This window comes from Leptidea sinapis, chromosome 34, assembly GCF_905404315.1.
Source record: "Leptidea sinapis chromosome 34, ilLepSina1.1, whole genome shotgun sequence".
In the NCBI taxonomy this organism is placed as follows: Eukaryota; Metazoa; Arthropoda; class Insecta; order Lepidoptera; family Pieridae; genus Leptidea; species Leptidea sinapis.
Genome location: NC_066298.1, coordinates 4,087,517 through 4,099,646, shown reverse-complemented (window position 1 = coordinate 4,099,646; position 12,130 = coordinate 4,087,517). Strand labels below are relative to the sequence as shown.

The 12,130-nt window shown below is 34.8% G+C and overlaps 1 protein-coding gene across 4 annotated transcripts in view; it reads right to left on the bottom strand.

Annotated features, from left to right (window-relative positions):
• Window positions 1-12,130, bottom strand: part of LOC126974953 (somatostatin receptor type 2-like) — a 147,165-nt gene that overhangs the window by 56,251 nt on the left and 78,784 nt on the right. For all 4 annotated transcript variants that reach the window (XM_050822711.1, XM_050822714.1, XM_050822715.1 and 1 more), the window contains one exon: window positions 6,796-6,900. The gene's annotated coding sequence lies outside the window, so the exon portion shown is untranslated. The remainder of the gene's footprint in view (window positions 1-6,795; window positions 6,901-12,130) is intronic.

Below are 12,130 nucleotides of genomic sequence, written 5' to 3'. Positions count from 1 at the left end.
AATATGTAAATGGAAAAATAAGGAATAAAGAACTATAAATTCGACATAACATGATTACACAAAATAATAAGTTAACAGACATCTAGTGTAGACTCACGCAAACAAACCCAGACAAAAAAAGCGATATTTCAATGATTTTATGGCAATAGCAACAATACAATGGCTCAAATAAGCTCAAAAACCGTCGAACTTTTACCTTACTTTTTTTTTGCTTATCTTAAAGCTCATATGTCCTTCGCATTTGCCCATTTCCCACCTATTCAGGAACACCGAGTATGTATATTTTTCAGAGTTTTCTCTATACTTGTAAATAAGAAGGTATCACTTGCCCATTCTCATAGTAAATCGTCAACGGAAGATACCCTATCAATTTTGATTCCCTTGAGATTGTATCTGATATACACTGTAATGCTAAAAAGGCCTGAGCGCGCTAAAAGGTGCGAGTCACGAGACATCAGCACACAGGAGTAATCAAGCTCCACCGAGGCTAAAATTATGCATTGCTAATTGAAATCACTTGCAATTATCGATACTGCGTGTTTAAGTTGTCTGTGCCATCTATTGAAAATCTTACAAAAAAACTAACTCTATTCGGTGGTGTAAATATACCGCCCACCAAGGGATAAACAGACGGACGGATGAATAGACGGGTGAACAATAGGGTGATCCTATAAGGGTCTGTTTTATCAAATTTTAAAAAAACAAGGAAAAATTGTCGAGAATGTTTAGGTTTATAGTGTAAAGTAAAATGTTTTCCCGTCTTTGAAAGCTTATACCAATACACAATTAACTCAGTAGGTACATATTATTTATAGTAATTAATGCTAGGGAAACTGCCTACAAAGTAATTTAATTAATTAATAAGGATGGGGAGAAACCGGATAGTATTATTCAGGCTTTTGACTGTAATAACTGTATATAAATACCTTGACTTTGGTGATTACCTTTTCCAAGCTCGAAGCTATGATATTATCTATATCTATGAATATTATTGCACCCGCTTCAAAGTACGTATGTTATGCCTCACACACACTATGACCTGAAGAACTTGGCAAGGAGGAACGGCTAAAAAGCATACGACGATGGCAATTGAAGTTAGATTCCAGTACAAAAGGCAGATGGACCTACCGTCTTATTACACAACTTGATGTCTGGTTAAACCAGAATCATGGTGAGGTCAATTACTACCTGACACAAATGATCTTAGGCACACCTGTATAAATATAAGCACGAGATATCTCCAATGTGCCCGTCCTACTCAGGAGTTAGTGAAGATGCAGTCCACGAGTTCTTTACGTGTCCTCGTTTCGACCTCTTACGCAGTACCTGTGCAGAGGCCCTTACCAAGAAAATTCAGTCAGAGTTTTTGATAGAAGCCATGTTTTAATCGGAGGCAACACGGCAAGCAAAAAGCGCTGTTGCGACGGAAGTTCTTGAGTAACTTCGTCGGTTGGAAAGAAAGTGGTTGGAAAACAAGACCTGTGATATTAGCACGACGGAAGAAGAGTAACTAGAGCCTCCCTCCACGAAGCCGATGCCTAGCAGCGGTTCTGTCGGGGAAGAAGAGGTTGACGCCAGAGGAGGTTTTTTGGCGGTATCGGTGTAGTCTGAAAATCGAGTCCGATAAACCTGGCCTAGGCCCAGTTGATACGTAAGAGTATTATTTGTCCATAGCTCGTGAAAAAAAATATAATGCCACTTGCTTCTATCTTTACAAACCTCATACGCTTCCTCTACATTCATTACTCTTTTCATACATGCTCGCCGGTTCCGGGTACTTCGGACCTTTCCTTTTCTCAAAACGTCCTCAATTATTCAATTACTCGGTGATATTGTTTTATAACATGAGCCTACACCTCCTCGCGCTCCTCGTGGCTTTGCGAAAATGGATCTTAATCATACGAAACATGGAGTAATGCTGTCTTAGAAAGACGGAACTCTATAAATAGCGCCAGAAAAGGGTAAGGTATAAGGTTTTTTGCTATTATATTGAAAATGGTTGTATTAAAAACCATTTTCACTACACCACTTACCAGTCGTGGATAATCAAATAATATATTTATGAGATTTGTAACGTGAGACATTTTTCTCTTTAGCGTTAATGGAATGGTGGCGGGTGTAGGCGATCTAATTTGAATTCCCGAAAAGTATTGGAGCCTTGTGATAGAAATACTTTTACCGAAACTAAACATAATTTTCTTTTCTCTGAATTCGTGACAGAAATAATAGAAGTTGTGATCATAATAAAATATATCATTCACAATACTTCGAATGATACTTGACATTGTTATGTTATTATTAATTTATCGGTTAAGCAATTTCTAATGTCCAATGAATATAACATATATATATATATATAATAGCTGGCCCCACAGACTTTGTTCTGTAGATAATGTTCCTATAAATTCCTATTAAAAAAACCGTTTGATAGCAATTTGCAAATAATATTACAAAACATCAAGAATTATTTCGTAAAAAATGCTCCCTGTTTTTATAATGAAATTGTTTCACAGCGGTAGTGGGTCACTAAATTCTCTCATAGAAAATATGTCCATACAAAACAAAAATTTAAAATATAAATAATTATGGGTCCCAAATCGAAATAAAAACTATCCTATCTCTCAAGGACTAAACTGCACTCCATGAAGAAATCCCCATTAAAATCCGTTAATTAGTTTAGGAGTTCATCGCGGACAAACAACGTAACACGTAATTTATATATATTAAGATATATATATGACACAACAGTTTCTATTGCAAATCATATTTATAACTTTTACAGTGTGTTAGTTTAATACATACAGAATACAGAAAGCTTATTCGAAGTTGTCTCCATTGACTGCAGTACAGTCCTTTAAACGTTGAGGCCAGTTATTAATAGAAGCACGCGCTCTTTCCTTGGAAAATTCTTCACTGCTAGGGATTGTTTGCTTGGCATTCAGAGTGAGCCGTACTCTCTAAAACTGACCATAAATCATAATCTTCAGCTCTGATGAAGTCCGAAACATTCGTTTCCAACCAAGACTATGTAGACCGTGCTTTATGACCCGGCGCTGAGTCTTGCTGAAGGACCATTGGTTATTCAACATGGCGTTGTTAAGGGCCTTCATTACTTATTGATTCTTGAGAAGAATGTTATCTTGATACACTTGTGCCAATGTTTTGATACGTTTTTCACAAAAGTGTGGCTCATTTTCTCTTTCATAGCTAATACCCCACCAAACCATCACTGAAGTTAGATAGTGCCCACGTTGCACTCTGTTGACTAATTGGGAAGCGTCTTCTGACCTTTGAGCATAAATATGGTCATTTTGTTTGTTAAAAATGTTGCTCAATTGTAAAAAAATCTCATTCGTAAACAATATTTATTGAAAATTTACCTTTTTATGTCCCAAATACACTGCAATTTACTCGTTTATATTTATTTTTTTACCTTATTTTGATTCAAATATCAAAAAATAACCCTTATTTTAAATCGAAACTTCACCCGTCAAATTATCAACTTTCCTCAAAGAGTTGGTGTGCTTTCTATTTGTTGAAACCTCTACTTTCCGACGGTGTCAAAAAAATACATTACAATGGCCAATGTTCGGAAAATTTAAGCCTATCAAAAGGCATTTCATAGAGAATACCTTTAATTTCGTAGCAACAAAAATATGGACTACAATTCTCTGTGTACTGATACGACCGTAGCAGGTTTTTGTTATAATTATGGTAAAATATGGAATGACTTACCTTATTATTATTAAACCGAGTATTACACATTAAAAAAAATTGAAAGAATTAAAACGCGTTTTATTGTACCTGTGTTTTAACATTAGATTTTGCGTAAAAGTAACATTTTTATTATTATTTTAGCTAACTCGACGATTCAAGACCTCCCCAGATCGTTTTTAGGGGGACTGCCAAAGGGAATGTAAATACTACGTAATAAGGACTGTGGATGAAATGAGTCAAGATAGTATATTTTGTCATAGTTGTCTTTATGAAGTTCAGTGCCATTTATTACCTCGGAGGTGGTCTTTGCTGTAGTCTCATGGTTTTTAGGCAAAATTTACTGATAGTGTCCTCTTATTTTTTGGTATGTGTAATTGAGTAGTTTTGTGTTTTAATTTTCTCCCTGTATCCCTTATTGTATTATGCCCTGTGTGTTTGTTATAAACAAAGAGCCCTGTGCCCTGTATGTATGTTATAAACAAAGATATACTTTAATTTACTTTATTTAATTTTTAAATATTTATCAAATAAAAAGGGCTTGTTTCTTCAAAGGGACATTTCAAATTTTGTGAGTTACAAATGACATGGCAACTCTTTAAATGCTTCGGTCTTTGACCTCTGCTGATTCGAACCCGCCCGAGTCCCTGTCTAGCTGCGACTTATAATGATAAAATCTTTTTCTATATGAAACCCTTTGTCCTATGATAGGAATTTTTATGACCAAATAAAATTTTGATAGAATATAAATATGAATCATATCTCAATTTAAAACACATTAAAAGTAATGTTTAAGACTACTGACTAAAATAAAGGGAGAAAAAACCACATTTAAGTTAATATAATTTGTTTAAGGAAGCTTATCAAAGTGTATTTGAATTCATTACTAACCTACAGTCAGCAAACAGTAATTGATTACGGGCTTAAATTTCCATATTTGTAAGTTATTGATTACTTGAAGTAGTACTTACAACAGAGGCCAAGTATTAAAATTTATACATGTCCGATACGGAATATTTCAACAAATTCAGTTTCTTAAGACTTTGTTAGGAGTTGGGAGTTTAACTCAGGATTTCATTCGTATCGGTAGTTGTCCAAATCACACTAGTTTTTTTCGCCTGCATTAGCATAACTAGCAGAAATATTAATTTACAATGTTAAATGTGAGACAGGCCTCAGCTAATACTTCCTCTTAATTGCAAAAGACCCCGTCTAGCGCGGGAAGGATCGAGGAACAAGAAATAAACAAATCTCAATGGTTTCTTTTATCAAATAAGTTCAAAACTTCTTTATAACTAGCTAAAGAGAGTATTTTCCTTGACCAACAAAAAAAAAATACGGGTTGCACTCCGGGAGTGCCGGCAGAAGGGAAAACTTAAACATTACGTACACGTGTCATGACACGAGTTTAACACTTTATACCCATCCCAAGAAAAGTGCTCAATGCCGCTAAAGAAGTTTTTACATTTCACGGCTACTATATTTATGTTCTCCTAGTATTTATGCAGTAATTACGTCATGCGAATGACGGCAAAATATATTAAGGTATAATCGTGTTATACATAAGACAATCTCTTCTTCAACTTTGATTGCCTGGTACGAAAACACTCTATAAAATTGTCTTATGAATTTTCGATCAGGTCACGTGTCCTGACGAGAGTTTATGATTTTATAACCCATCCCAAGAAAAGTGCTCAACGCCGCTAAAGAAGTTTTTTACACTTCAAAACATAATTAGTGTAATAAATTGAATTACAATTTAATCACTTCATAAGTAAATTAACCAAATTGCTAAGAAAAGTGGAAACAGAATTTATATAGGCTGTGCTGTGCATGAGTTCTTTGATCATTTTTTAATTAAATAAAATAACTAAATATTTATATGTTAAAAATCAAGTAACGAGTTGCCGTGAGATACAACAGAATTATTTGAAATTGCAGACATTTTGTGTAACAACCAATTAAAACTTTGTGTAAACTTTATGTCCGATTCGTCCACTCCATTGTGACATGTTTGGATACGTGCTTCCACTCATGCCGTTTATTTTATGTTTTAATAACATAATTTCTATCAATTATACATACGACTTTTGAGCATGGCTTTTCGTGCCTTTCATAGCCTACAGAATTATTGACAGTAAAATTTATACATTTTTCAGGAAGTATATGTTCATGGTATATGATACCAGGTACTTTGTAATTCTTTTAGTTGGCGAAATGTAACAGGATCACAAAAAATATACAAATTAATATAGTAGAAAAACTTAAAGGATTGGTGAAAATAGTGGCAATCAGTTTCTTGTCACTGCCAATTAAATCTCAATTTTTTTAAAGTGGTGGTAAATGGTACTAAGGCATTATTTTGACATCCACAAGTGTCATTTCTTTGACGTAAATAAATAAAGTAATATTGATTTGATATTGTAACTGTTATAAGAACAATAAGAATATTTAACAATAACATTATTAATGAAATATAACCTAATTCTAATATAAATTGGTTAAAAAAGACGTGGAGAATTTTTTTGCGTACATTTCTGCTTGAAGATTCAGGCTTGAGGTACTTATTTACCGAAAATTGTAGTACATTTTAACTCACAACAAGTATTTCTAAGGTGCGACAGTAAATTTAAATATTTGGATTCGAATTAGGTAAACGTTTATAGATTTGAATTGATTATTCATTGCATTTTTTAGCAAAATACTGAAAGCTCACCAAATGTATTAATATTCCAAGATCCCGCCTCTCAATTCTGCAGGTACGTGTCTTTTTCTATTAAACTAATTTTAAATGAACGTTTAGGGAGTAAGCAATGTATTAGCTATAGGCTGCCTATAAAAAATTGGCCGCAAGTTTCTGTAATTAATTTTAGTATAATTAATTTTCTAATGTAAACTGCACCCATATACTTTTTTAATAAATTGTACGTCATTTTAATGCAAATTATATTTACTATTTATGATAAACCATGAGTGCCAGTTAAAAAATGGCCACAAATAGAGGACAAAAAATACAAGACTTCAACTGAAGATCAAGTTTGGTTTAATCGACAAATAATATACAATTAGTGTTATACTCACGCCAAGGCTGTCAATGCTCGTGTGGTTTTCTGGTGTTGCAAGATATCATGGGTGGGCGGGCGGTTTTTTCGTGCAATCAGGCGATCCGTATGCTCGTTCGTCCTCCTATTACAACAAAAAAAGTTTTAATAACTAGATGATATTATGTAATGTACAAAGTACTATCTACGCGTCTTAATAAAGCAACTCAAAACCCAAGAGCTGGCAGCCATGTCGGCCATTGGATCAACTTGCCTATGCAGAGCGAAAATCTCCCAGTATTCTTGGTACTCTTCTTCACAGTATTGCAAATATAGGTTTAAATATTGTTATGTTGTGAATACATTTAACTAACGTGATTTTGAATTGTCAAGCCATTCCAAATATGCTGAAGGATTTACTTTCTCACATCTCGGAGGAGTGGGAGGCTCCTTTGCACAGGATGCCGGCTAAATTATGGGTACCACAACACCGCCTTTATGGCCGTGATGCAGTAATGTGATAGCATTATTGTGTTTCGGTCTGAAGGGCGCCGTAGCTAGTGATTTTACTGGGCAAATGAGACTAAGCATCTTATGTCTCAAGGTGACGAGTGCAATTGTAGTGCCGCTCAGAATTTTTGGGTTTTTCAAGAACCCAGAGCGGCACTGCATTGTTATGTGCAGAGTGTATCATTACCTGAACGACCTGCTCGTCTCAATCCTTACTGAAAAAAAAAGTTTAGATACATGTCGATGTGCTGTGTATCGTAGCACACATAACGTACAATAAATAATTATTGTCATGCGTCCGGAGAATGCTTGAATAACAAATAAAATTTGAAAAACAAAATTTTATGTACAATGCTGAACCGAACCGAATACCGAACACTAAAGACATACTAGACACATACTTTAAAGACACACACAACTTTAAAAACATAACATATTGCTTAGATTTACAAAGCGACATCTCAAGTAAATTTCCTAATATGCAAATATTGGGGTTGAGCAGGTTATCAACAGTAAAGTAGATCCTGTAGATGAAGCCACAACCTGAGAGTCAAACAAAGGAAACAGAATTTTGTAGCGAGGCGGTACTCGAACGGTTAGCTCAGTTGGTTAGAGCACCGGCACGGAACGCCGGAGGTCGTGGGTTTGAATCCCGCATCGTTCATAAAATTTTGTTTTTCAAATTTTATTTGTGTATTCATCCTAGAAGTGAGGGTTATCACTTTAAAAACATAACATATTGTCTTGAATAACAATTCAAAAACTTAGACATGGATCAAATGCATTATAAATAACAAGATTTTCACTGCAGGTATTATGCTTAAACTAACTAGTTATGCCAGGAGTATGCTAGGTGGTCCCTAAGTTGTATCGGAAATCGGATCAGAAAAGATCAGAAGCCGGTAATTGTTTCCACAAAGATCCTGTGTGAAGGCCGAAGTTGCACTGTTGTTATTGTTAATATTTAAAATGTTTTTGTTATATGTATTCACCAGTGGGAGGCTCCTTTGCACGGGAAGCCGGCTAGATTATGGGTACCACAACGGCGCATATTTCTGCCGTGAAGCAGTAATGTGTAAGCATTATTGTGTTTCGGTCTGAAGGGCGCCGTAGCTAGTGAAATTACTGGGCAAATGAGGCTTAACATCTTATGTCTCAAGGTGACGAGCGCAATTGTTGTGCCGCTCAGAATTTTTGGGTCTTTTGAGAATCCTGAGCGGCACTGCATTGTAATGGGCATGGCGTATCAATTACCATCAGCTGAACGTCTTGCTCGTATCGTCCCTTATTGTCATAAAAAAAAAGTATTTTATGATATAGTGTATTATTAGATACTAAATACAAACTTATGAAAAAAAAGCTTAAAGTACCTTGATAGCAAATACTGAAACCGTTTCCATTAAATTTGGAAACTTACCAACGTAATAATTTTATAATACAAATATCTTTTATTTGACACATATAGAATATTACATAGCTATGTGAAAAATAACATGAAAAAAGAACAAGAACCAAGAACATATTATAATAAATGAATAACATTTCCAAAATATTATATAGCAGCTGTGTGGCAGTGTGTATCAAAAGGGATGCTACTCAGGCTACCTGTGACAATTGGTCACAGCACAGAACAGCCTAGCGAAACTCTCAGAAAAAAGCGATTCACTCAATTGTATGAAACATGCCGTCATCGATAGATTGAAAGATTTTGAAACTCATTAGAAACTGTTCGCTTTCAAAATTCGCCGTATTATACTTCGTCGCCAATCGCCATACCTTAAGGCGAAGGGTAAACAGAAAACACGCAATAAAGGTGTTTTTAGACAAGTTTTGTGGTGAAAATATAGCATTTGGAGCTATGAACACTATTTAATCCTGTTACACATATCCTTAAGTCTTATTTGTAGGTTGCTAATGCTTGCTGATGGTTATAGTTGACACTGCCGAGCCTTTTTGAACTACCACATTTCTTTGAAGTTAAACAAGTTTTTTGGCATGGCGTGACGCATATTTTTGGTACTTCTCTCAGAAAAGTTATTTTTATAGCTTGTACTTTTTTGTGTAGGTTCATTTATTCAGATTAGTAGTGAATATCGAGGATTGTAAGCATATAAACTTCCACGAAAGAATTTTGAAAATATTGGCTTTGTCACATAGATGGCGGGCTGGCACTACTTTATCCTGTTACACATACCCTTACGTCTTACTTGTAGGTTGCTAATGTTTGCTGTTGGTTAAAGTTAACACTCCAGTACTATTATGAACTACCAGTTTTCTTTGCAGTTAAACAAGTTTTTTCTCGGCATGATACATTTGCTTAGTATACTTCTCTCATAAAAGTTGTTTTTGTAGCTTTTACTTTTTTTTGTGTTGGTACATTTATTCAGATTAGTAATCAATAATGAGGATTGTAAGCAATTAAACTATTTGTGCCTGTTAAAATGTTACATTTTCGACGCAAGAATTTTTAAAATATTGGCTTTGTTACTCCTATGTATCGTGAACTCATATCGCTCAAGGTCATTTAGTGCCTTAACGCCATACCGTAATTACTACTATTTCAATCTTATGTCAAATGACTGAAAGTTTGATAATAAACTAAATTATTACATAGTATTTACATCCTCTTTAGCACTGATTTTCAGTAGCTTCCGTTTGACGCTTGAGGTCACGGTGCTGAGTAATAAATTATTTAGGCTTTGTTTATTATCAAATATGTTTCTAGTAAGCGAAGCCCTTCTGAACATACATTTTTCAATTACGTGTCTAATATTTGCGTAGTACCCCATTAGCATTGAGTTATTTAACTACCGTTATATTTATTAAGATTACGCATATCAAACAAATATTAATGAAATGACTCTAAAAGCATAATAGTACCAGGGGTGTAATCAATATTTACTTACGACCCTCAACCGAGAACTTATTTAACCGCTGGAGGCCTTGAAAAATGTTAAGAAAATTTGTATTAGACGCGAAGCGTACCGTATATATGTTCTGCTAAGGCCTAAAAATCAAAATTTCAACACTTTATCGCATAAAATCGTTGTGTATTATTATGGAAATATTATGAATAATATAATATATAGCTGAGTGAACACATCTCGAGCGGTGCGGTCGGTTCTATTAATGTGTGTAGGTCATGTAACATTTTAGAATACTGCGCCATTTTAACGCCAAGAGATTAGATTAGTATTAACTGATACAGAATAAATAATGTTTTCGGCTTCACAGATAAAATTATTTTGTAATTTCATTGGAATTAGTTATTATTGGTAAATAGGGCCACAAGGGGAAAGAAGCGATATGGTAAGGGCACAGAACAGGACGACTACGGGGTAAGCACCTCTCAGTTATTAAATTTTTTTTTTCTTTCAATCTACATTTGGTTAAATATATTTTATTTTCAGAAAGGTAAAGTGAATTTATTTTAATGTTTAGAAATCGGCAAGTTCCTCCGCGCCGCGGTAAGTCTTAGATCGGCGCGATTTCGGCGCGCGCGCAACGGCCTATCAATGCGCGTTATTTTACGTGTATTAATAGATTACTTATTATAATGATGATTTGAGTGGATGTATAAAAAAGCTATTGAAACCATCTTATAAACCAAATCAGGATCAGAACTTGGTCAGGAGCTGTAGTGTGCCGTGCAGCACTTCCAATTTTGGTATATCTGAATTATTGCACTTCCCGATTTCGGAAGGTATATGGTAAGTATAATTGTTTTCTGTATAAGGTATTCGTGTTAAAATTTAATAGGTAAGTGACTTGAGTATTGGTATCTTTAAAATATCATATTTTTGCTGAAGAGCTTTATATAATAAAATTTCTTAAGCAAACGAATAAATGAAACATAATGCATGATATATTATAAAAAATGCAATGTGTAATGACAATTTGTATTTTATTTAATATGAATGTCGGAGCGGAGTCGTTCGCGCGGTGTTAAATCGAACGATCCCAAACGCCCTCTCCACCACGTTGCATACCTTAGGTTATTTTCAAGAAATAATACGAAATACGAGTTAAATCGGCTTGTTCAACAAAGGTATACTTAGTTTCAATAATCAAACTCAACAATAGCACCCAGGTACGGATGGAAACGGATAAAAAGAGCGGTGGGTCCTGCGTGCGACTCCGCCGAAGGCCTCAACACGACTGAGTCGGGAGTCCAACCTGTTGACTAGTTCTGTCATCAGTTACGAACGTCACTTTTGACATCTAAAACTAAACGTCACTGTCAAACGCCGTGACTGTCTGTGTGCCGAACTGAACACAGACCTCACTCAAACGCCATTAATTCTGAAGGAAACAGTATTTGACGCCGTTTCAATAACGACATCTAGCGGTTATTGTTTCTATTATCGGGCCATCGGTAAAACGCTACTTGGCTAACATGTATGTAATATAATATAACTACTAATTTGCTAATAAATTGGCTAAATATACGACAAATTAAATTAATTGTAGAAACTTAATCAGCAAAGTTGAATGCAAAAAAAAAATATTATGAGTCTCCGAGTACGTCTCTGTAGGATTTGATAAGTTTTCTAGCTAACAATGGGTACACTCAGGGTTACGTGATTTCATCAGCCAACTCACAATATCCTGTTCAGTACAACTCTTTGATCAACCAAATGTGATTAAGGCCAATATCGTTTCGTGACATGTTTGTCAATTTGCTTTTGATATTTAATATTTTTCTTAAGCCCAATATATGAAGATTCTTTGATGTTGGGATTATAGGTGAGTAGGTTATAATGGATTTTGCGTCGATTTTAGATATTTTTAATATTTTAATTATTCTATTATATTTCCAATATTTTTTTTGGGGACGAGACGAGCAGGACGTTCAGCTAATGGTA